The 25380-nt window shown below is 35.8% G+C and overlaps 1 protein-coding gene across 6 annotated transcripts in view; it reads right to left on the bottom strand.

Moving 5' to 3' along the window:
• Nucleotides 1–25380, bottom strand: part of RGMB (repulsive guidance molecule BMP co-receptor b) — a 242867-nt gene that overhangs the window by 96988 nt on the left and 120499 nt on the right. For 5 of the 6 annotated variants that reach the window (XM_064482699.1, XM_064482705.1, XM_031448695.2 and 2 more), the window contains one exon: nucleotides 23973–24033. The exons of the other annotated variant lie outside the window; for it this stretch is intronic. The gene's annotated coding sequence lies outside the window, so the exon portion shown is untranslated. The remainder of the gene's footprint in view (nucleotides 1–23972; nucleotides 24034–25380) is intronic. 6 annotated transcript variants of the gene reach the window in all.

Here is a 25380-nt window from a genome sequence, read left to right as displayed (position 1 = left end):
CTGAAAGTCTTCAAAAGACAAATAGATTAATCATACACTAAAGGAAGGCACAGAACCCACTTGTACTCTTATTAGATACACAGGACATCCCTGAGCAATATCTTACTCTGAAAGAAAAGCCCAAGGAAGAGAAAAATCAGTCAAGGCCACAGACAGTCTAAAAGTTTCTGCTTTCTCCAGATTCTAGATGTTCTTCCTTTTTCCTCTCCTGTCTTCCTTCCCCAACTCAGTCAGTTACACAGGTAACTGATGTAACTGAATGTTGACCTACACACAAACAAACTTGTAATGTAATAAATGTTGACCTACACACAAACAAACTTGAAGCATATGCTTAACTCAAGCACACTGTACTTTGGCACTCAGTTTTTAAACACTGTTCCCACAAGTCCTGTGTTCAAGGCTTTTGTCCACATTCAAAGAATCTCTGATCCTATAGTTTATTTTTAATGCATTGTAAACTAGGCTAGGAAAACTGTCCAGAAACTAGTTTAAGTATTCTCGTGGATTTTCAGATCCAATTAGGACAAACTCTGGCTATGGCTTCTTCGGGGTCTTTATTTAATATTTTCCTTTTCCAGAATACTCAAGGAGCCATAACTCTTAATACCTGTAAAATTTGAATTGATTCAAGCATATAAGTAAATAAACAGACTTAAAACCCACATAATACTAAAAATAAGAAGAAAAAACAGCAAATAATCCTTCTATCTCGAATAAACATCTTTAAAATGCATTATTCTTAATTAGGTTTATTAACTACTTCCCAATCTTTTAAATCTTTAATTTCTAGGGCCTGGCTATAATGTTCAAGAGTTTTAAAATCCAGGTATGGTTATGTAGTTCTGGTGGCATCTCTGTATATCTCCCGGTTACTTAAGCTTTGGAGTGGAATTGAGTTTTGAAGTGCATTGAGATCACTCTGACAGGCAGTATCTGTGTTCTTGGTCTGTTAGTGGGTTATGAGAAGGCTTAGGGAGGATACAGTGTAAATATGGAGCACTTTTTACTTTTGTTCTTGATTAAGATCTGGTGGGAGAAACCATGGCACTATTTTACTTTCTTTTTCAGCAAGCAACAAGAATCTAAGAAAACACCAGGAAAAGATCTACATATACTGTTCTTTTTTTGGAAGGCAAAGAGATGCATCCATACATAATACCTGCCTGTGAATTGGAAAAAAAGAATGTAGGCAACAAAATGGGGCTTTTATTCATTCGCTTTCCTGCAACTGATCAGGCCAGCAGCTCTGTGAATGCAGACTAAAGCAGAAGAATCAACTTTCTGATGCCATTTTAGCTCAAGACCTCATTTTTGAAACTAAATAGAAAATTGTAAGGAGGCTCAATGAATATGTAAATCAGTGCCATCATCAAGGAGAGATGGGAAACTACTCAGCTTCTCATTACATACAAAAGACTTACTGATCAGTCTTAGTCATATCAATAATAATGATGATGACAAAAAATAGCAAACATTAAATACTTTTTGTAAGTCACTGAAAGTGCATTCAGAGTATTATCTCATATATTGCTCACAAAAATTCCATGAAGAAGGTACAGTTTCTCTCAATATTTATTTATTTATTTATTTTTAAAAATCAATTTTAGTGATGTATAATTTAAGTGCAATAAATTGCCCATATTTAACTAGTTTTGAGAGACACGTATTTTTGTAAAGTCACAATAGTAATGAAGATGCAGAACAATTCCACTCCCTGTAAAAGGGCCTTTATGCCCCTTCGCAGTTCCTTTTTCCCTCTGCCCCGGCCCAAGGCGACCACTGCTCTGCTTTCTGTCACTGTAGATCAGTTTGCATTTCTTGGACTTTTATATAAATTTTTTTATAAATTGTATCATTCTGGTAGGGTCTGACTTCTTTCACTCAACATAATGGTTTTGAGATTTATCCACACAGTTGTGTGTATCAGGAGTTAATTAATTAATGGATTAGCTAACTCTTGATGTGTATGGATAGGTCATATTTCGTTTATCCATTTACCAGTTGGTCATTTTTTCCCCTAGTATTTGGATTTTGTTCAGTTTTTACTGGATTGTTTGTCTTTTTACAGAGTTGTAAGTGTTCCTTATAGGTTCTAGATATAAATCTTTTGTCATATAGATATATTGCAAATATTTTCTTTCAGTCTCTGTCTTGAATTTTTATTCTTTTAACAGTAGTTTTCAGAGAATAAAAATTTTTAATTTTGATGAAGTCCAATTTACCCATTTTTTCTTCTATCAATTGTTTTTGTGTCTTACTTAAGATATATTTGCTTACTTGAAGGTTACAAAGATTTTCCCCTATAGTTTTTCCTAGGAGTTTTATAGTTTGTGGTTTGATGTTTACGTCTATCACTTCTTTCTGAATTATTAAGTTCATTAATTTTTGGTATGGTGTGAATTAGGATTTTTTTTTCCACATAGATATATTGTTTTAGCACCATTTTGTTAAAAAGAATTTCCTTTGTTATTCAGTTGCCCTCGTACCCTTGTCCAAAATATCATTTGACCATGAGTCTATTTTTGAGCTCTATTCTGTTCCAGTGATTTATGTGTTTACTCTTTTATCAATATCACTATTTCTTGATTATTGTAGTTTTATAGAAAGCTTTGAAACCTGGTACAGTGAGTCCTTCAACTTAATCTTTTTAAAAAATGACTTTGACTATTTTATTTGCATTTCTTTTGCATTTCCATATAAATTTTTAAAACAGCTTGACAATTTCTACAAAAAACCTCCTGGGATCTTTGATTGGAAGAGCATGGAATTACAGATCAATTTAGGGGAGAATTGATACCTTAATAATATTGAATCTTCTGATCCATGAACTAATATAATCCTATATGCATTCAGGTTTCAATTTTCTCTTTAAAATGTCTTATAGTTTTCAGTATAAAGGTCTTTTGTTAAATTTTTGTTGATTTTGTTTTTAAAATTTTTTGGTAAAATTTATTTCTAAGTATTTTATGTTTTCTGATATTATAAATAGAAATATTTTACATTTTATATTCTAATTGTCTGCTGATAATATATAAAATATTATTGACTTTTATATATTAACCTTATATCTTGTGACTTTGATAAATTCACTTAGTAGTTCTAATAGTTGTTTTGTTGATTCCTTTAGGTTTTCTATGTGAAGCAATAAAACTCAGGAACTTACCACACACTGGTCATTTATTTAAAATTTCAACTTTCCTCTGAAATCTACAAAACTTTTCAGGTAGCTGTCTTTTGTATTTTTCCCAGTGTTTGTAAGTACTATCTGTACAGGTAACTCATTATTATTATTTTTATTTTATAATGAGGAAATTGAGACCATGGGGAATCAATAAATTTGCCCACTGTCACACAGTAGCAAATGGAAGCCATGTTTTAACTCTAAGCCTATCTTCATTTAGAGCATTCTGTATATGCATCTATGAAACTTACCACAGTGCCAAATAAGTGCCCACTAAACTCTGATTAATTCAAAATGTCTATTTTCTGATTACTATTAATTAGTTGGATTCTGACATTTCAGTGAGAATGAGAAAGTACCATCTAGCTGAATGTCATTTGTTTCTGTTTTGTTTCATTTGTTTTTGTTCACTTTCTCCTTCCTCTGGTATGGACATGGTTCAAGAGTTAGTCACTGTGTCTTTTCTCACCTTAGACATTCAGTGCTCTTTTCTGAAGCAAAGAAGAAGTATTCCCCTTTATGAGAGAAAAGGGAAAAATAATTTATATATATTTAAAACTTAAAAAGTGAATATTTTTTCAGGAAGCAATTTTCAAAGACATATTTAACATAAAGATGAAAGATATACTTCAAAATACACATTTAGGTATTTTTACTTTTTTGGGCCTAGGATATGAAAAGGCATAAGTAACATGCATTATCTTTTACTACCAGCATGTTTTTGAGTCTAGGTTGGTATTGGAGGCATGTATGCTTTTTCCTCTTTTTCTAGAAGAATGAGTGTATTAAAAATTGTGGGAATCCACTTAGCTTTTAGCTTTAATAAGCTTTACCAGACTTAACTACACTTGTTAGAAGTTTATTTAGTTTACTGGTCTATTCAAAAAGCTAGCTTTAGATTTTTTATTTTTGCTTATTAATGCAGGGATTTTGTGTGTGTGTGTTGTGTCCACTTTTCTGTCTTCTTCTGATTTTATCTTTTTTAATCTCTTTCCTGCCACTTTCTTTGGGTTCGCTTGGTTGCTCCTCTTCTAGCTTTCTGAAATCAAAGATTAGTTCATTTTTTTCTTTCTCTTTTGTTATCTTATATAAGCACTTAAGTTTATAGGTTTTCTTCCGAGTTCTTCCTTGGCCATCTCCCACCACTTTTGATATACAGAGTTCTTATTTATGTTCATTTCTGAAAAGAGGCTAATTGCAATTTTGATTTACATGTAGTGTGGGTTTCCTTGAAAGCAGTGCCTGAGACAAAAGCCTGGGTGTGGGTAGTTTGTTTGGGAATATGACCTGAGGCATCCAGTGTAAGGAGCAGTAGGAATGAATAGAGAAGAAAAGAAAAGAAAAAAAAAAGCCCAGACCAGGATGCATTATCAAGATGGGCAAAGCTAATCAATCATGAGACCTTTTGAGGAACTTGTAAGATTATGTCTTAGAATTGTCTACCTGGAGATAAACATGAGGATAAACTATTGTCAGCTCATAATCTTCAACAGCTCAAGGGCAAGTCCTATGGGTCTTAAGTTCCTAATACTTCAAGGTTGAACATACCTAAGTACAGAACATCCCAAGCCACAGCATCAGAGAAGTCCCAGGGCATGAAGAGAAGTGAATAAAATGTGGCCCAAGGCCATGGTGGTCTAAGGTGCATCTGCTTAAATATATCCAAAGCTTGTGTGGAATTGATTATCAAAGGGTGGCTACAGTAAGAGGGTGCCCAGATGATATGAAAGTACACAAGATGTCTGATGAAATTTCCTTTTTAAATGAAGAGCTCTTTAAGGCTGAATTTTAATTAGTGTCCACAGAATTATTTTTTGCTCTACTTTTGCTGTTAGTTTCACATTTTGTTCATCACTTTTTTAGTATAGATTCCAAATTTTCTATGGATTGTATCTCTTTCAGTATCTTCATTCTAACACTCTTAACATGGAAGAGATACCTTTTTGAGGAGAAAGTCCTATTTACCAGAAGGAAATACAGAATCGAAATTTATATACCCTAATTTCTAGTAACTGCTATTATACAGAATATTTCTCAAAATTCCCTCCATCTAATATAATAAACCAATATTTATAGTGCATTGTGGCCAATACTGCAGAGGTATATATGAAAAGCAATGGCAGGAGAGGGAAGAAAAAAAAAATGAAACGAGACCAGGTAGTTTAGGAAGGAGTCAGAGACAATGTGACTTTTGAGTGGGGCCTTTATGACTGGGTACAGTTTTTCAGGCATAAGGTACAGTGTGAGCAGAGGCATAGAGATTTGAATGCACTCTGTTTATGCACTCTGAGAATGGATGTTGCCTGCATCAGTAGGGAAGCAGTTTATCTGATCTGTTCACTCTGACCCCCAGAATTTTTTCTATAATTTCCAGGTAGGGTCTACCTCTCCTAATCATCTATCCAAAACAAAAATTGAAACTTTATTTTATGTAACTTATGAACACAACAGAGGATTAATTAAAAGTTATTGAAGGTACTAGATGCAGTTTATAACATGGTCCAATAATATATGGTACGTGTATGTATATAATACAGACATAGTATATTTATGCATATATAGTACATATGAAGCTTGTATTAACTTTTAGCTTTTTTTAATGAAAGAATTGGCAAAATCTTTAGTTAGGTATAATCAATGAAAATGATTCTCTTCTGTTCCAATTTTTATCCACCTAGTTTTAAACATTCTGTTTTTTTGTTTATTCTGAAGGTGCCAAGTCATTGTGCTCGAAAATAGATGTTTCTTTGAATTGGTATTTTTTATATAAGTTCTAAAGCTTGAGGTTGCATAAATTTGATTTTGCCAAGTTTTTACAACTGTCTTTCTAGGGAAGTTCTGCGAGACCCCAACATAATTTATAAAGTATCTGCCTCAAGTTACTTATTACCCAGAAGAAAGCTTCCCTCTTCATTTCATGGCTATGGAGCCTTATATATCTGCCCATTCAATTAGAATTCTCTACTATTTCTACTCTTACCATATTGAGTCAGAGGAAAAGGGGTTTTTAACTATTTCTGTTTTTTTGGAAAGTGAGAAAACTTCCAACAAAAAGCCAAGTTGAAAAAAGCTCCTTTAATTTGGAAACATGAACTTGGTGATTCTCTCTATGTATCGAAAGAAAACCTACCTTCTAATTGTAGCAGCCTGTGCTTTAATTTAATTAAATTAATTAATATTATTACTTTTCTACCATTTTACACCCATAGACAAACAAGTGATGCCTTATTACAGACACTCTGTGGTTTTTAGAGAATTGCAATAACTAGATGTGTGGTTTAAAGGTTGCTTTGGTAGTCGTTTAAAGGATGGACTGGAGACAGTTAGTCAGGTGAGAGATGATGAGGGCTCATACTAAGATATTCTAAGAAAGGAAAGAGAGGATGGAACAGATTCAAGAGATATTCGAAACACTGGTTGGCCTGGACCTAGGAACTGATTAGACTTGGAAGAAGAGCATGAAAGAAGAAACATGGATGATCCTGGGGAGAAGACCTCTGACATTAACATCACAAAGTTATTTCCTATTATTTGAGGAAAGTTAGTTTGCCAGCAGAGGCTGTTTAATCATTCAAATTAGAAAGTAAATAACCTCAGTTTCACACTTTAAAATGAGAGAAAAAAATCTCAGTGGCAGGTGCAAGTTTCAGAAACATGATTCAGCAAATCAAAGGGCTCTGTATGAGCCTTACTGTATTTCTTTATTTTAGGGGGGTTGAGGGAGGCTTATCTAGAGAGAAATGGACTCAGTTAGCTCAAAGGTAGAAAGAGTTACAAGGACACTACCATAACTGGCAGACCTGTAGAATGTACTAAAAGAGAATTTGCAGAGTAAGTGACTGCTTAGTGGAAAAGAACAACAGAACAGTTTTTTCTCACACTTCCATTTAAATATTTAAAAGTGATTGATGAAAACTAGGTTATCCAAAATCATTTAAAAAAATTCTACTTTTCAGAAAAAAAAAGAGTTGAGGAAAGATCATTTGTTTCCTGGATCTTTCAGTGATGACCACTGAGAAGGTATGAATTAATGTTTCTTTCACTGTTACAACACAATTTCACATTGCAGACAACACTAAGGCACACTATAGTTTTTATCTCCTATTCCACTTTTTACTCTTTTCCTGGATCATTTTCTCTGACAACCAAAGTCAAGAGGGGGATAATTGGACTAAGTGTATTAATAAATGCTTCACAGGCAGAAAAAAACTGAGGATGAAGTAACTGCTCATCATTATGATGACTCTCTTAGGGACTGAATTATTCTGATAGGGTGGTGACATTTTCCCAGAAAAAAAGACTCTATATAATGTAGAATATTCATGTGTATTGCCTCTTTTTTTCAAAAAGAATATATTTTTCTGGCTGAACATCAGATACTAATAGGCCATATGATAGCCAATCATGAGAACAACTCTACACAGCTAGCCAATAAATGTCCATAATTCTTGTACTTTTGATTCCCAGTCAAAAAAAAAAATCATCAAAATTATTTGTGCTCTCAATCCTGGAATTAAGTCCATGGACTACCCTTAGAGCCAGTGCATCTACAATGTTACTTTCTCTAATAACTGGTTTTTAGAATCCTTAAGTACCTATAATTTTGGATTGGTAGAAAATATTTGTACTACAAATTGTCAGAGCCTGTATTAAGGGATAACTGCTTTTAACAGAGCAGGAAAGACATTCTAGTGGTAAAGAACACTTTATGCTGTGAGAATTAAAGCAATTACCTGGCTACTCCAGGCAAGATAATCCTTTCTTTTGTCAATATCTGGCTAATTTGAAATGCTTTTTTTTTTTTCTTTTTGTCTTAAAGTCTGTAAATAATTTCTTCACTCTTCCACTGCATTTTATGCGTGTGAATATGCTATCTTAATGATCCTAGTGTAAGCAGATAACAAAAATCTTCCTTGCATTATTAAATCTATCCTCTTAGGAAATACTCAATATAACATGTAATTTATTAAAAAATGAATTTCCTCAAATAATATTGTGTTACTCCTACACACAATTTTCTGAGTTAGGGTGAAAGAAATGTTTATTCTGCAAGTAGAACTTAGATTTTCTATCATCAACTCTGCCACCAATGCTCTCATCGTACCACTGACCTCCATCCCCACAAGAAAAGCTAGTAAGTAATTAAAAAGCAACAATGGCTCTTCCTGTTCGTCTTTCTTTTCCTGTTCTTTTTCTCTTTTTTTTTTTCCCCTTCAAACAACTTCGTCTGAAAGCTCTATAGGGGCCAAGCAAGATAGGGGGTTGATGGGAAGGGAGGAAAAAAGAGAGAGTTGGGAGGGTTATCATGGTTGTTGAGAGCAAGGAGTGGGACTCTGAAGAGGGTGAGGGTCAGAGCCAGAGCTTGGCAAGGAGAGCATATATGCATGGGGTCAGCTTAGCACAGTGTTTGAGGCACCACGATAAGGAGGGCATTCGTACAAGGGTGCAGCTCAGAGCAGGTAGTGTAGCCCAAAATGGGTGGAGAGGGCTCCCATGCAAGGGAGAAGGAGGTATGGTGATGAACACTTGGTTAATTATGGGGGACTGATCAAATAAAGAAGTATATTAAAGATAATGTGAACTAAGTTTCTCATTGTCAGAGAAAGGAGTTACAGAGAGGGAGAAAACTAGGATGAACCTTGTGGTGTTAGACTGGAATTGGTATAAAACACCAGGTATTAGTATAAATACATGGTTTTCAGGATGCAGATACAGAAATAAACATAAATGTCAATGAAGTACACACACATGTATGTGCTCAACAGCTTTGTCTACAAAGAGGGTTGGGGAACAGCAACTCCCCAGTGGACAGTGGCACATATAAAACCCAGATCTTGATTGCAAAATACCATTTTCCACTGCAAAGGAGGAATGGCTGATTCCAGGGTTTGGATGGGGAGATTACAACATGATGTTGGAATATTCTGTGACAATAAGTAAGGAACTGCTCAAAGAATGATGGGGACATATCAGAAGGATGCAGGATCCAGCTGAAAGTGGCTGCCACTAACCAAATTTGGGATAAACTGAACATAGATATAAATAATGATAATAATAATAATGAGTTGTAAGCCACTGAAAAATTGGAATGCATGAATCTATACTGATATAAATGAATAGATTAAAATATGATGAGAAATGGGATTTTGATATAGATTAAAAGAAGCATCTCACAAAATAAATCACTAATTACAAAGGGAAAAAGAGTTTCATGTCATTCTGTGATATTCCTGCCAAAGATGCACAATGTGAATCTAATCATAAGGAGGAAATTTCAAGAAATCTCAATTGAAGGACCTTTTATAAAATAACTGGCCTGTAATCTTCAAAAATGTCAGGATCGTGAAAGTCATAGTGAAACTAGGGAACGGCTCCAGAGTGAAGGACATTAAAAAGACATGATAAGTAAATGCAATGCATGATTCTTTTAATAAAAAAGATAATATTGAGACAATTGGCAAAACGTGAATAGGGTGTGAGCATGAGATGGCATAATATGTCAATGTTAATTTTTTGGGCTTGATGGTTATGTTGTGATTATCTAGCCCTGGTTTGTAGGAACTACCCACTGAAGTATTTGAAGGTGAATGGGCATCAGATCAACAACTCACTCTTCAATGGTTCTGGAAAAAAGGTTTTTTTTGCAATTATTTGCAACTTTTCTGTAAGTTTGAGAATATTTCAAGATAAACATCCTAAAACAAATGAAACAGTAACTCTAATCACAGTATTGTTCATGGTTCAGTGTTGGTAAGCCCAATTACTATAGTAGAAAAGATATCAACATTCTGAAGCTCACTTTCTTCTCTTTTCCTCTTGAACTTCGACTCAGCTTTTCAGATGCTATTTTATCATGTAGAACAGCATCCTTAGAACATTATCCCCCCGCACCTTATTAGCAGTTAATATTGTCCAAATCAAATTATTACTAACTAGCTAAAAGACTTCAAAAAGGCTTGTGAAGGGCATGTGAACATTTTACTTTCAGGTTTTTGCCTATTAAATTACAAAGGAAAGATTTCTCTCAGGCCCTGTGCTTCATGTAATCTTAAGAAGTCCTTCCATGTCAAGCCCTAACTAATCCTTTAAGGCATTTTTTGTATCTTGGAATTCTTGAACTGCAGCTAATTACTGCCAGTCATTTATTTGGTGCTGAATCTGAGCAAGAACTTGTTAACATATATGTACCTTGATCTGTTTGTTTCTCCCTAATGTTTTGATTTATAGAAGTGATGAATTTTGAAATAAACATTATTCCAAAATCTTCCATGACTGAAAGTTTCAAGGAAGAACGTTACAAGGTGCAAAGACAAATGTTCTGAAATTAATGAGGCTCCCTAGAAAGACGATAACTTGAAGTCATTGTTGGTCAGTTTTTCCTTATCACACCTTCTGAACAGATCTACCTGAATATGAAATGGTTTACCTTCCTTAGACTATGCTATGGAAAACGCTGCTTCATTACATAAAGAGAAACTTAGTTTATAGAAACTTAGTTTATTTGTGTGTGTAAATCATTTTCACATTTTTAGTCAAAATGGTATAAAACTGTTATTATGAATATCAGCAAAAAGTTTTCCGAAAATATTTGTGGGAGTAAGCATACCTGGATGCTCTAATTTGTAATGACAGGACAGTCCTACAGATTTGCAGAATATACTAACAACATATATGTATAAAATGTTCTAATTTTTTGAAAAATATTTAATTCTTAGTTTTATACTGTGAATTCTTAAACCATCTCTTTATTTATTACATTATATTTGTTGAATACTGATTGTTTACAACACAGTTTATGACCAGATAGTATGTATTTTTAATGCTTATTGGGAATATTTTATCCAGTTTAGATGTAAAAAAAAAATGCATGTGCATTTTACCTGCTCATTAAAAAATTAATTAAACTATAAATTAATTTGGTGAAATAGCTAAATCTGTGAAACTTTCATTATTCTTATAAGGAAAGATCAATGATGGTGATTGGTTAAAAACTGTGAAGTGGCTATTAGGCTTTAATTGTGTGTGTTTTTATTCCAACCTAATGGCCTGATAAGTCAGTGCTTTGGAGAGCAATGCCCTCTTACTTATCCTCTTAAGTTGTTTTACTTCTGAGGATGATGAGAAAATATTGATCTAGAAAAGGATGGTTGCTTTATTTGAATAAAATAGGAATTTGAATTTGCATATGTTATGTTATATCTTCCTCACCAATTGTCTTCCATGTTTTGATAAGAAAATCTATGTTTCTTTTTTTCTAATTCCTTTCCCACATTCCCAGCTATAGTTGGTTTTGAAACCATGGTTGCATTAGCACAGGATTCTTGGAGATTTTCCTATTGTTGCTTAGTAGAGTCTGCTTTACCCATATCAGGAAAGACAAAGGGTCCAGAAACTTGGATCAAGGAAAGAAAGACTGGGCTACTGTTGAAGCCACATATACAGTTTCTGTGCCTCTATAGGAGTCTGGTAGTACGATAGCAAGTAAAAAATCTGTCCTAATATCAAAGTTGAGCAGAGACAGTTGCCAAAGTTATCAACATAACCCAACTGCTGTTAATAACAGCTGAAGAGAAGATTCATAAATTCTTTCATTTACTCAACACTGCCAGCCAGTCTACAGGAATGAGGCTATCAATGCTCAAGACAGCCATGATTCCTGCCCTTATGGGCCTTATGGTCTGGTAGTGGAACAAAGAGTAAAAGAAGCAAGCGGACAGTATAAATTGTGATGATGCTATGAAAAATGACAGAAATGAAGAGGAAAGGTAGAGATAGCTTTAACCCAGAAGAGATAACAAGCAGAGTTGAGACTGGGCTGTGAGGAATGGTGTTGAGTGTGCGGAGTGTTTCCTTAGGCATACAGATAGGTAGGAGCTCCAGAGCAGTAGGTGAGACCAGGTTCACCATAAAGGAACAGCGGTTACAACAGAAGAGAGGGTGTGTAGCAGTCAAGATAAGCTTTGTTATCTTTGCATTTTGATGGAGGGGTACAAGAGCTTTGGATGAAGTGGTTCTTATTCTACCTGAACATTTAAAAATGTACAAATGGCTTCTGTTACTTAAAAATCTCCTATGGTGTCCCAGGCCACTAGAATATGTTTCAAGGACCTTACCATGGCTTTCCAGTCTCTGAATGAGGCCCTTGTCTACTTCTTTCATCTTGTTTTGTGTCTCTGTCCTATTTGCTATGCTTCAAAAGCATTAGGCGTCATACACTTCCCTAATGAGGCCGAACTCTTTCCTGCTGCAGGCTCTCTGCATACGCTCTGTCTCCAGTCTGAAATCTCTTCTTCTCGTTCATCACATGGCTGTCTTCTTATCATCCTTTTCAGTTAAATATCACTTATTTTGGGAGGCCTTTCCTAATCATAGGACTTCCCCTGCCCTTTGCAGCTTTATTTTCTATTGTAGTCTCTTGTTTATTTATTCTATAATATCATTTATAACTTGTAATTCTTTTCTTTATTGTTTTTGTTTAGTATTTATTTTTTGTTTATTAATCTACTCCAAAAGAACATAAGGTTGTCGGATCAGGCTCCTCCTTGTTCACCAGCCAGTGTCTGTTACATAGACTTACCCCAGGAGATAAGAGGTAAATGAATACAAGGACCCAAATGACTGATTGTTGCTGTTCCTGAAACTGAAGTACCCTGGCACTATCACGGAGGTAAGCTTTTTAACACAAAGTAAATCTCGTATCTATAAAAAATTTAGATTATCAAAATCAAGTGTGTCATATATTTTATAGTAGAAAGACTAAGTCACATTTTGACAACTTTCAGACAGCTCACCCATATTTTCATCAGAGCCAGAGTTCATCTATATGAGGCATTTGTTAGATTGTGTTTTTAAAAAAACTTTCAAAAATCTATTTTCCTGGGAGCTTTCTATTCAGTGGGCAGAAGTGAATTTAATAACACGAAAGTATGGCAGAAATTATCTGTAAGATTAAGACTCAGAGGGCAGAAGTAGGCATGTTACATGCAACAGATATTTAGATATCTGAAATCCACAGGAGAGCAGGGGCATAACAGCCAAATCTCATTTACCCTGCAGATCTCAACATTTCTATAATAAAATCTAATCAATATAGATTGTTTGTATCTTGGTAACTTTTGTTCTTTTTGTGCAGTGTCACTGAAAATGTTTCAGGGTGCATTTTTTTCCTTACAAATATATGGCATCTTTCATTAGATTTACTCACATAAGGTTAGTGCCCATAAAGGATTCTACTGCTAACTTTGCCCTCCCTTTGAACTGCATCTGAAATCAAGCTCTTTGAAATATATTGGTATTTCTGGCTGGTTTGATTCTGAAGGAAACATAGAAATGTTTGTGAGTGGTGAGGCAGTGACTTTTTAAAATTTTATGGTCAGTATAAGGAGAGCCTAATATCCAAAAATTATATTTTTACTTCCTGATTTGCGCTCTATAGTTCATTACTACAGATAATCATCATTATAATTTAGTCACTCCATTGGACAATTTTATTTCATTTTAATATAATCATCATTCTGTCTTCTATGTTCTTCTACTAACAATTTTTAAAATGCCACCCTATTCATGACCAATATAGTTAAATAAGATGTGGCCTTCTTAAAAAACAATACCAAAGGTATGTAGAATTTATTTATTTATATTGATAGAAACCAAACTGGGAGATATATAGATCAGTGGAAGAAAAGATATTGATATATTTAAGTAGGTTTTTAAAGATTAGTTGTAATGATCTCTGCTTTAAGTTTTATCCAAATGAAAGATGCTTCTGGTAGGGTTGAACAGTTGTGTTACAGACGTCTTTAAACTCATGCCTTTAATATTTTCCTTACACATTAAATTATTATACCAAAGATGTATTTATTTGAATGAAGATACACATCTACATGCTGGTTTTCAAACTTCAGTGGGGTGCTGATAGTACTCTGTAAAACAGCAGATACCCAATCCCAAACTGCAGAATCAAATTGAGTAGCTGGAGGGTCAGGCCTATAAATGTAAGCACCCCAGGTGATTCTGAGGCCAGTGACCCATGATCTGCTCTGAGGAATCCTGCTGTAGATATTATTTTAGGAAGCAGAACAGGGATCCCAAATCTTGTGATGATACAGTAGGAGGTCCCTGGGAATTGCACCCAGGAAGTGAGAAAAGCTGCTTTCAGAAACTTTGCGGTCCTAATTGTGACTTTGTTTCAGATATCCTCCCTCCCAGAAGATATCTCTAAGATAAAAACAAGATTGAAGCTTCCTTCCATCTATTTTTAAAGGCAATAGATGCCATTTGGCTTTGGGGAGCTAATTGATGAGCTGGATTTAGAGAATCTAAGCTCTAAGAAAAGGGTGATACCCTTTCATATGTAAGAGTTCATTTTTCCAAATGTTATTTTAAAAAAACATATGCATGTTGAACATAAATTATTTTCTTAAAGATGTTCTGATTGCAAAAATTAGAACTGCCAGTAAATTCATCAAGGTAGAAGTGTTTGCTCTCTTTGTCTCTGTCTCTCTCTCTGTCCAGTGCCCCAATTTTGCTGGAGCCCTTAAAGTCTGCTGACTCTGCCTCCAAATTAATCTAGTCCTGGCCTTACTGGCCATCCCATTTGTTCTGATGCTCTACCTATTTATTCAGTAAGTATAAAAGTTGTGGTGTATGCACTAGTGTCACAGAAGGCAACAGAGCGGGGAAAAGTTGATGGGTATGCTCTAGGGAAGTGGCAATCAACCCCACTGGAGGGAAGTTTGGGATGGGAGCTAGAGGAAGCCAGTCTGGAGACCCAAGCTCCCTGTTTATCACTTTTATCTGAGAGTAAAACAACGAAAGTGAAGAATAGGAGCCCATATTATCACTATTTTCTTTTCTTTTGAGAAATTTTAGTTCAGTTTTCCAATATCAGAAAGCAATCAAGAAGAGAAAAATGAAGATTGAGAATAAAAGACCCCCCAAAAGAAATGTTTTATGACACTCTTTCAATTGTATCTGACAGACTTCTGGAAAAAAGAGAAACTATAGCCCGGTTTTCATTTTGGGTCCAGTTCACCATTTGTCTTATGCTTAAATTTCAACAGGAACATTTTTTGCTTTGTAAGTGCAAAGGTATATATTCTCTATTTCTATAGAGGTTTTTGAGTCTAAGCAAAGAGTTAAATGAGGTGTTGAAACTATGAAAAATACAGGCTTTTCAATTTTCATTTAAAACCCACACCATTGAAGTACAGCCACTTCTACATTCACTGCAACATAAAAGGACAGAAATGAACTATTTCGTCTGTCTGGCAATATTGTCTAGGAAGTTGAAGTTTTAAAGAAAAGGAAGTAATAGACTTTCAGCTGAATTTTTACAACTAGGGGATGACCAAATAGAGTGTTTCTTCTTTCCTTTTAAGCACAAAGAGTTGGGATTTAATTGCATTATAAACCATTTCATTAACATATCCATGAAATAACAAGCATTCATATACTTTGTTCTCTTCTCATCACAACATGTCAGAGTCAGTGGAAATTAAAAAGGAAAAAAAAAAAGGTTTTGAGATGAAGAGGGAACCAGCAAGTTAATATTCCTAGAGAAATAGACAATCATAAATCAGATCAGAGCATTCTCTTTTTTGTCCCTTTCTCATTGGGAGGAACCTGTTACAAAAATGAGATTGGTTCTTTTGTGGGATCTTAACAGGCTCTAAAATGATAAATGGAGCAATGGGCACTAATGCCTCAGTACCTCAATCTAAATCCAGCATATTAGTGGGAAAATGGAAGAAAATCTTCTGAATGGCAGGAATTCGGAGTCAGACTCCGGTGTAAACACTTGGCTTAAAGGGAAGAAATTGAGGCCTGTGTCTCTTTCTCAGTCACCTCAAGAGCGATCCAGGACAAATGTCTAATGTCCATCTCCCTCCTTCCTGGCCCCCGAAAGAAAATCTCTTTGGAGGAGTGTGTTCATTTCTGCTGTAACTATGGCAGAGACAGGTCTAGTCCTTCTGATACGCATTTTCCCCAATCAAGGTGTTAGTAATTTTGAATACGAAACTTTTAAAGAATCATGAAGGATGCCCCATGAACAGTGTCCTCCTCCTTTTAATGTACAAAACCTCATCTCTGTTCTTTGTAGATCTTCACTGGACAAATACAGTGGTTAAAACTTCAGATTCTTCAGCAAGAAAGTGCAGGTGTTAGAGACACTGATAATGCTCCCCAGCATCTGTGCACCCTAATTTTGTTAATAGCATCCTGGATTACTGTACTCTTGTCTCTAGGCTTGACCATTTAGTGGATAACATTGCTCAGGCTGCAGTGATTCCTTCAGGAACAGGCTTGTGATCCAATCACAATGAAAGGATGCAGTGAGGCTTCCTGGGACTGCTGGACAAGACATTTGTGTTTTCCTGCTGGTCCTGGTTAAGCCCATGGCTATGAGGCTGGATCTCTGTTGGACATTTCTGACATCACAGCAGGAGAGGTTGGTTGAGGATGGAGCAAACACAGAGACATATGGATAAGGATGAAGAGAGGGCCACTGTATGCCGATAACATTGTGTGAGTTACTTGTTAAGTTCCTCCCGGAGCTAGCCTTAGTCTCACTCCTGGATATTTTAGTTACAGGAACTCATAAATTCCCTTTTTCCTTAAACTGGCTTCTTCTGGAGTTTCTATCATTTGCCAAAAAATGAAGCATAATGGATACAATTGAATTCTCATCTCAGCTCAGTCATTTTCTACTTCATGAAAGTGGATAAGTAATTTATCATGTCTCAGTGTAGCTTTTATTACTTGGAAAAAAGCTATACTAAAATTATCTACCTGATAAGATTTTTTTGTGAAGATTAAGTGAGGTTATACTTGTCAAATGCTTGACTATAGTAAATGCTCAATAAATATAGACTATTATTACCATATTCAAAAAATTGTACCATAATCCCATTATCCAGGACAAAAAAAAAATCTTCAGATGTTTTAGAACTTGAAGCTGAGTGCTCTTCTTCTGTCAAAGTTACACAATTTCTTATAATCCTGAAGTGTCGTTCCAGTTCAGATTTCATTCTTTCTCTCTCCCTATATTTGATGAACAGACTTAAATGCCTTAGGCTCAGTCACTGCTATTTCATAACGTCTCAGTTCACCCCAATCTGATGTGATGCAGAACTTAATTGAAGTATGTGGTAACAGAAAAATGCACTAGTAGAGAGGATCTTGAGAAACTACGAGATTTTTCAAAATAATAGTATTAGAAGTTGAGCAATAAGGAAATGATGACAGCAAAAATCAAAGTTCATTGATCAGGATACACCAAGAAAAGATAAATTTCTGCCTTGGTCCCTCTCAACAGAGGTGCTAAACTAATGAATCCAAGTAGTGGAGGCGTTCTCCACTCCGAATTCTCTCTCCCACCCTCTCACCTTTGACAGTTCTCTCCCAGCTCGGACTTTTACCCAGATGACTCCCAGGTGTACCTCTGTAGGCTTTGCCAGTTTCCCTGATCTGTCACATCCCACGTTTCCTCCAAATCTATGCTGGGTTTTTTGTTTTGTTTTATTTTCTCATTTTTTGTACAGGTAGCCCAGTGGCTCAGACTATAATCTTAGCTTGTACATTCGCTCAATTACCAGTGCTGCAGATTCTAACTCTTGCATCCATGGACTTCATTCAATTCTCTATGCCAGTGTCTTGAATTAGGTCCTGATTGCTTCTTGGCATAGATTTCTAACCACCTTCCTTGTATACTGCCATTATCTGTCTCGTTTAGTGCCTTCCCTTCTAACTTTTCTCTTTTTTTTTTCTTCCTAAAGTTACTACATCCACAGTAACATATTCTGTTTCCTAAAGAGAAATTTTCATCACATTGCCCCCCTTCCAAGAGTCCACATTACCTTTGGAAGTGGCCCCCAAAGTTTGGATCTCACGGGCCAGTGAAATAAAAATACATCAGGGAGCCCAAAACAGTGTTGTCAGCTTTTATCTTGCCAAGTAAGAACATTAGAACTTCTTAACAAACTGCCATCTCTTCTTACCATCACTTCATTAATGCAATTGCAGTTAGTTCCAAATATCAGTGGAAAGATATAATCCCAGAATAAAGGAAAGAACTTTAAATTGAATGCATTTTGTTTCATTAAACAAAAAAACTTACAAATCATCTTTATTTTTCTCATTTCTTCCCAATGCAGTGAAAACTTAAGACTTAAACCATCACTGGCCTACGGCCAGCTTTTGGGAACCACTGATCTATAGAATGAAGTGAAAGTTCTGAGCATCGCATGTGAGACCCAAACTAGCTGGCCTGAAGGAAACTTTAGTTTGTGTAAGCAAAATGTAATTACTTACTGTTTCACAGATGCATTTTGAAAATTCTCTTTTCCATGTCTCTCCCATTCTTTTGTCTAAATTGTAGCCTTCTTGATTACTCCTCATGCCATCCCCCTCAATTCTCAACCCATCCTTACTGAGAAACTGCTCACATGCTGTCTCTCTACCCACAATGGTAATTTTCCCAATCATAATTAATCTCTCCTTCTGTTCTGAGCTCCATTACACCTGAACTTTTATACCTTTTAAATTCTACTTGTGTTATAGCATTATTACTTATGCACAGTTTACTCTATGGGCAGGGACTATTTCTTATATCCATTAATATGCTGCATAGTAAATATCTGTGGAATTTGGGAAGAATTTGGTGATCTCAGTTTTAAAGGAAATGTAGTTTTTAGAAGATATAAAAATAATACCAGTCATAGTGTCTCATTGAGTGTCAATGGATTAGTTACAGAAAACATTCCTATGCCAATGGAACAAGATACTGCAGAGCTGAAGAAGCCAGACATCTGATCCCAAAGGGCCAACAGAAAGGAGAAGGAAGAGGGACAGTGATCCTCCCAAAGGAAGGGCAGGTTTGTAATCCTGTGGTTATTTCTGTCTGGTTGGCACTGGATGATGTGAGCTGATGGTTACTGAGGAGGTCCTAACCGGGAGGCAGGTGGCCAGGTTTACCTTAACTGACTCGCAGGCCGACATTCCTATGTAGTCCTGCGTGCAGATTAGGAGAAATGCCAAGTATAGAAGGTTGACAGGAAGACAAACAAAAGTCAGGCCAAATGGAATGGAATTAAAATAGAACAAAGCACAAAAACCTTTTCTGGCAATTCATTTGATTCCAACACATTTATTCTGAAGGGAAAAGTGCTTTGTCAGTCTGATTAGGAAAGGATTAGCAGGTTAGAGGTATGTGAATATTCCTCCCCTGAACATGATATTCCTTGATTCTTTGTTCTGGTTCACAAGTAACAGTGTAGTGAGGTAAAGAAGGGAGAAGGGAAAAAGTGTAAATCCATCTATCAAAAGGAAATAAATTCAGAGCTGAGACCATTTTTACTCTGACACAGAAAAGTGCTAACTTTTTGAAATGCCATTGAATTGAAAGTCTGGTAGACTAGCAGGGAGGTCTGTCTATCCCTCTGTCTCCCTATCTGTCTGTCTGTCTATTTATCTATCTATCTATCTCTCTATTTCTCATCTATTTTATGATTTGTACTTTCAGCGAACTTACCATCCCTCACAGTGAAATTCTACAAGAGCAGGAAGCTGCCATGGTATTCATCTGAGTAAAATTTTTCTCACGGAATACTCTAATTTGGCACCTGCAAATAGAGATTGTGGCTGCCTCTAAGGTCCTGAATTAGTTGCACAGATGTTCAGAGGTGTGTCTGTCTGGCCAGTCTGCCACTGTGTATAGTGGAAAAAATAAATTTGAGAAAATTCATAACATTTATCTTGATTCACCACTGTGGGAGCAGAAGGCTGTGTAACAGTAATATTTACAGGCTATGGTTTCAAATACTGTGGTATGCTTCATTGTACTGGTGAAAAATATTGACAGTGAATGTCATAATGGGTTGAGTAGGATCTGAACCAAGTCAGACAATTGAAATTCTAAGAGAGCACATGTTGTTATGGAGGCCTCAGAGCTTTGTATCTAGATATCTTCCTTTCTATTGAATCAATAACTGTATATAATATTCATGCTTACTCCTAGATTCTTATTTTTCCATGTAAATCATTCAATGACTAGAGTTAATTAAAAAAAGAAATGTAAACTGCATTCCTGGAAAATGCTCCAGCTAATCATTTCTTATCTGTTATTTGGAATTTGTGTGCTAATCTTTAAGTGTCTAAATACATATGTGCCTAGATCATAACATGTGATTAGATTAATGATTTTTTTCCCACCTTAATAAGAGAAGGGTGAGCATACCCCAGGCAGGGTGAAGGTATCAAGTTAACACTACTGGCTGATGAATTTATCTGGAGTCTAATCAAAGCTGACCTCTCAATGACTCAGACGCTTTGCTTGAATTTTTGCATTTGTTCTCTGATACAGCTCCCCTCAGAGGTCAACCACTGTTCATCTAATTAGCCAAATTGATAGGAGCAATGAAGAGTCTCACTTCTTTAATCTCTTTGCCCATGAGACCTACAGTACATGTTATGGTTCAAATTTTTTTAAAAGGGAAATTTTGGAATTGAGAATATCTATTTGTAAGCATTTTAATGAACTTGGAATAATTTTCTTTAGAAGTACAGGAAGCTACCTGTTGTTATGGACTAAATGTCTGTCTCTCCCCGCCCTCCCCACAAATTTGCACGTTAAAGCCCTGACTGTATTTGGAGATGAAACCTCTTAATTAATTAAGGTTAAATGAGGTCATAAGGGTGAGGCCCTGATCTGACAGGACAAGATTAGTAAGATCAGCATCTTTATAAGAAGAGACACCAGACAGTTCTCTCTCATTGTCTCTTTTTCTGCAGACTCACAAAAAAGAGGTCATGTGAGCACACAGGAGGTGGCAGCTGCTTACAGGCCAAAAAACAAGGCCTCAGAATGAAACCTACCTTGCTGGCACTGAGACCGTGGACTTCACAACCTCCAGAACTGTAAGAAATACATTTCTGCTGTTTGAGTCACTCAGTCTATGGTATTTTGTTATGGCACCCTGAGCAGACTGATACATCTGGAAACTTGTATGAAATGTGAGAAAATGTGAAATTTGGTGACAAGAGGGGCTATGGCACACAATCAGTGTGGTAATAAAGATCTCAGGAACAACAGAAAGATCTCGGGAACTAGGGTCCTTGAGAACAATTTTCCTGTTATCCTCGTTTTGTCACCTCACAGACTTCAGTTTCTTCATTTGCAAAATTGGAACAATAATGGATTCAGCTTAATGAGTTTGATACAAAGATCAAGAGTTAATAGAGGCATGGCAGCCCTTAAGTGCTCAGTTAATATTAGCTCTTATTATTATGACCTGAAAATAGGCAAAACGTAGTGTCAACTTCATGAAATGAGAAGGGACAAATATTCTTATGACCCTAAGCTAAAACCACAAATGCTATGCTCATAAAAGATTTGTTATTCTGATTTAATAGTACAAAGAAAAATTAGGTTTTCTTTTTCTTTTGGAATTATACTGGTGGTAGAGATATTTCATTCTTATAAAATTCTTTTTTTTTTTTACAGTGTACTAAAATAATTTTTTAGTGTAGGTTGTATAGTGTGTTAGATATTTAATAACATATTCCTTGTTCTGAATAATAATTATCTGATGTGATAACACGATAATCTTGAACTTACTGAAAATAACTCCTCAAGAGTGGCACTGAAGTCACACAGTAAGTTTGTAAATGCTGAGCATGTGGAGAAGGCCTCCTTTCCAATCAGTCATTGGGATGGTGATGTTGTCAGTGGGATTAGAACTGGGGAGGAAAGATCCCTCCAGTCAGGAAGACAGTGTGTCAGCCCCACTGAAAAGGCAAACCTGCAAAGGCCCAGAGTACGGTACCTAAAATTCTGTACAATGACCAGTCTAGACTTTTGAAGGAATGGATCTAACAAAACTTCTGAAGCTCTGTCTACCTGGAAATTCAATTTTTTTATTTCACAACTTGGCAAAAATCTACTGTTAGCAGAATTTAAAAATACAAAGGCCAGAGAAAGAGAAAAAATAGAAAGCCCATCTCTTCCATTTTCCCAATCACACAATTTGTGGTTGATGGTTAATCAAACATGACAAAAAACAGCTTTTGATGTGGATCAGTGGCTGGATTTGTGGTTTATGTCTGCCTTGGACTTGTGGAACTGTTTCTCCAAAATTTTATTAGAAAATGCCCTTCCTAAGAAACTAATTAATTAAGGAAGGACCAGACAAATAAACTGTCATCCTCGGGATTGGGAAATACTGCAGTGAATGACATTCTTTAAGTGAGATCTGGGCACAGCCTGGAGACTAGTGAATTACTTAGTCTCTTCCACTCTGAAGACATGTACTTTGATTAGTGTCTGGGGCTGTTGTAAAGGGACTCAGTTTATGGGATCTCCTCTTTTTCTGAGCCTTATAAGAGGCAAGAAACAATGGTCAGCATTTCTCACAAAGTGAGTATATCTCCACCAATTATCACAGGTACAATTGACACCAAGCAATTTAGAGGAGAAACTAATTTAACCTTCAGGCGTTTCAAGGTGCTTTTAAACTACGTAATGTAGATTGAGATATCACAATGACCGACAGAGTATTATCAGCATCACCATAGGAACCAGAAATGTTTTACCAAGTCCTAAAAGGATCTGACACATTTTCAAAAGACAAGACCCACTGATACCACCTGCTGTTAAGAGGTTTCAGTTCTTTGCTGTCTGTTATCTCTAGTCATCCTTGATCTTCATATTTTAATATTTGTTTCACTGGTAAGAGGAAGAAAGGTCCTTTTCTACTGCTCCATAGCTCTACTGTTTATCTCAGCCTTACAAATGCCAGTCGAGGTGAATGCCTATTTCATTTGGTTTTGGGTATGGCTCCAGTTCATGACCCTCTGAATACTAATAGGCCAGCTAAAACTCTGTCTGTGAGCCAGGGACACTTAAACTTGGCACTGCAAGTCAGGCTAGAATCGGAAGCCAGAGTCCTATTGTAAACATAAATGCTGAATTCTGGGCAATTGAGACCTTGAGGGTAGAAAGTCAAGGCCCTATATTTCCTGCAGGCCACGATTCAGGATTCTGAAATGTATTTTTGTTTCACCCCCTATACTTTTTACGACCAAAATTGCAGGATCAGCTATGCTCTCCTATGAATTCAAAGAATCTTGTTACAAAAGGCAAATATTTTTCTTAGGGTGAGTAAATAAACATAACAAATCTGAGCAAATATCAGTTCATAACTCCTTTGGTGCTAAATTCCATGTTCTCTAAAACTCCTTGTGTTTGGGTAGAGAGGTTAACTTTTTTTTTCCCCCTCAGGCATTTTTTCACTGAATTAAGGCAATAAAATTCACTCGACTGAGGTTTGATGAGGCTCACTAATTAGTCTACAGCCATTCTCCAGTCTGATTTAGGCTTCCTCGACTCTCTAACACTGCTCATCAGCCACATCTGGTGAATAATGTGGGCAAACATCCCTCTGATGTGAGAAGTGACATCTGAGGTCAGCATTATTCAGACTCTTTTCTTCAGTGACACCAGTCTCTTTAGTTTTCCCCAACCTTTTGTTCTGAAAAATTCCAAGCCTGCGGAGATGTTGAATGAACAGCACAATGAACACCCACATACCCTTCATCTAAATTTCACAAATTTTTAATATTCTATAATATTGTGAGCTCTCTATCAATCATCTATGAAAAGATGGATATATGTGTGTGTGTTTATGTGTGCGTGTGTGTATATGTGTATTTTTAATGAAAAAATTACTCTTCTACTTATATGAGGATATGAATAAATGAAGACTTAAAAGGAGAGAATACACTCCATTACCTGCTTGCACTTAGGGTTTCTGCAGAATCACCTTCCATCCATTTCTTACAAGGCACCAACTCTGCAAAAATTACATAGATTCACCAGATAAAGGGGCAATTTTATTAATACAAATTTATTTTATAATTTCAAGTTTATAGCATTTGCTTATTATTCAATTTGTGAGATACACAGGCCTGTTTTAATGAACATAATAACTTGGTATTGGGATCTCCAGTTGGTATTTGCAGTCATATCAGTCTCAACACTCAACTTCTAGCTAAATTTGACCTGGCTGCTCAGTGAGAAAAAGAATGTTGATTTAGATAAGTAATTGTACAAAGTAGCAGCTTATTGTGAAATCTCAAGATGCTTTTAACAAACCTTTCTAGAAGCTTTAAAGAGATATAAATGACATTTTAAAATTTTCAGTTGCATGGGATAACAATATTTCAAAAAAAAAGCCTGCATTCCTTATCAGCAAATGCAAGTCAGACTGGAAGTAATCTAAACTTAAGATGATGGTTAGAGCTAATTATAATATAGGGTGATCAATATTGTATGGATTTACTTCTTGTTGGAAAAGGGACAAAAGATATACCTAAGCCTTGCTTGGCATGTAATTTAACTTAATCCACATTTGTTGTCATAAAAATGTATAGTGTTTGCTTGAATGGACAAGTATAGGCCTGATTTTGAACAAGCACAGATTTAAATCCTGTTAAGTGTCAGTGCCATATGCAAATGTTTATGAAGAGAATACAGGAAAGCTCCACATAAAAGTACAGAAAGCACAGAAAGACACTGGGCTGAAAGGTGTGGTGACTCACAGGCCCCTATTCCTTCTCTGCCCGCCTCTTTCCATGTCCCCAGCACGATTCCACCCGAGGGCCTCTTCTTCAGCTGGTCCTCTGCCTTCCTCCCCACTTTCTAAGTCTTTAGTGAACGTCCACTTTCTCAGACAGACCTACTCAAACCTCAATTCATTTTGAGCCTCTGCTTAATTTTCCTCTGTTGCTCTCATAAAATTTTAATATACTATATAGTTTACTTATTTTGATTTATTTTTTTGCTACCACTACTAGAATGTATATTTAATGGAGGAGAAAGATTTTTGTCTGTTTCTGTTTATTCCTGAATCCTGAGACCTTCAACTGTTTCAACATATAATATGCACTCCATGAATATTTGTTGAATAAACAAACGTAACATTTTTGAATAAAGATATGAATATCTTATATATAAAATTTACAATATACACTTTAAAAAGCAAAATTCAGATCAAATATCTGCAAACCCTCTGAAGGACTTTACAGAAGTCAAGGGTTTTACATGCCCCTTTTGAACTCGGTTGCTAAAGACTTTGTTCTCATATTTCTAGAAGTTGAGTATTGTACAGGAAGCCCAGAAGTGGAAGGGAAAAAATAAA

Source organism: Camelus dromedarius, chromosome 3 (genome assembly GCF_036321535.1).
Source record: "Camelus dromedarius isolate mCamDro1 chromosome 3, mCamDro1.pat, whole genome shotgun sequence".
NCBI lineage: Eukaryota > Metazoa > Chordata > Mammalia > Artiodactyla > Camelidae > Camelus > Camelus dromedarius.
Note: the sequence above shows the minus strand (reverse complement) of the source record. Positions and strands in the feature narration are given on the sequence as shown.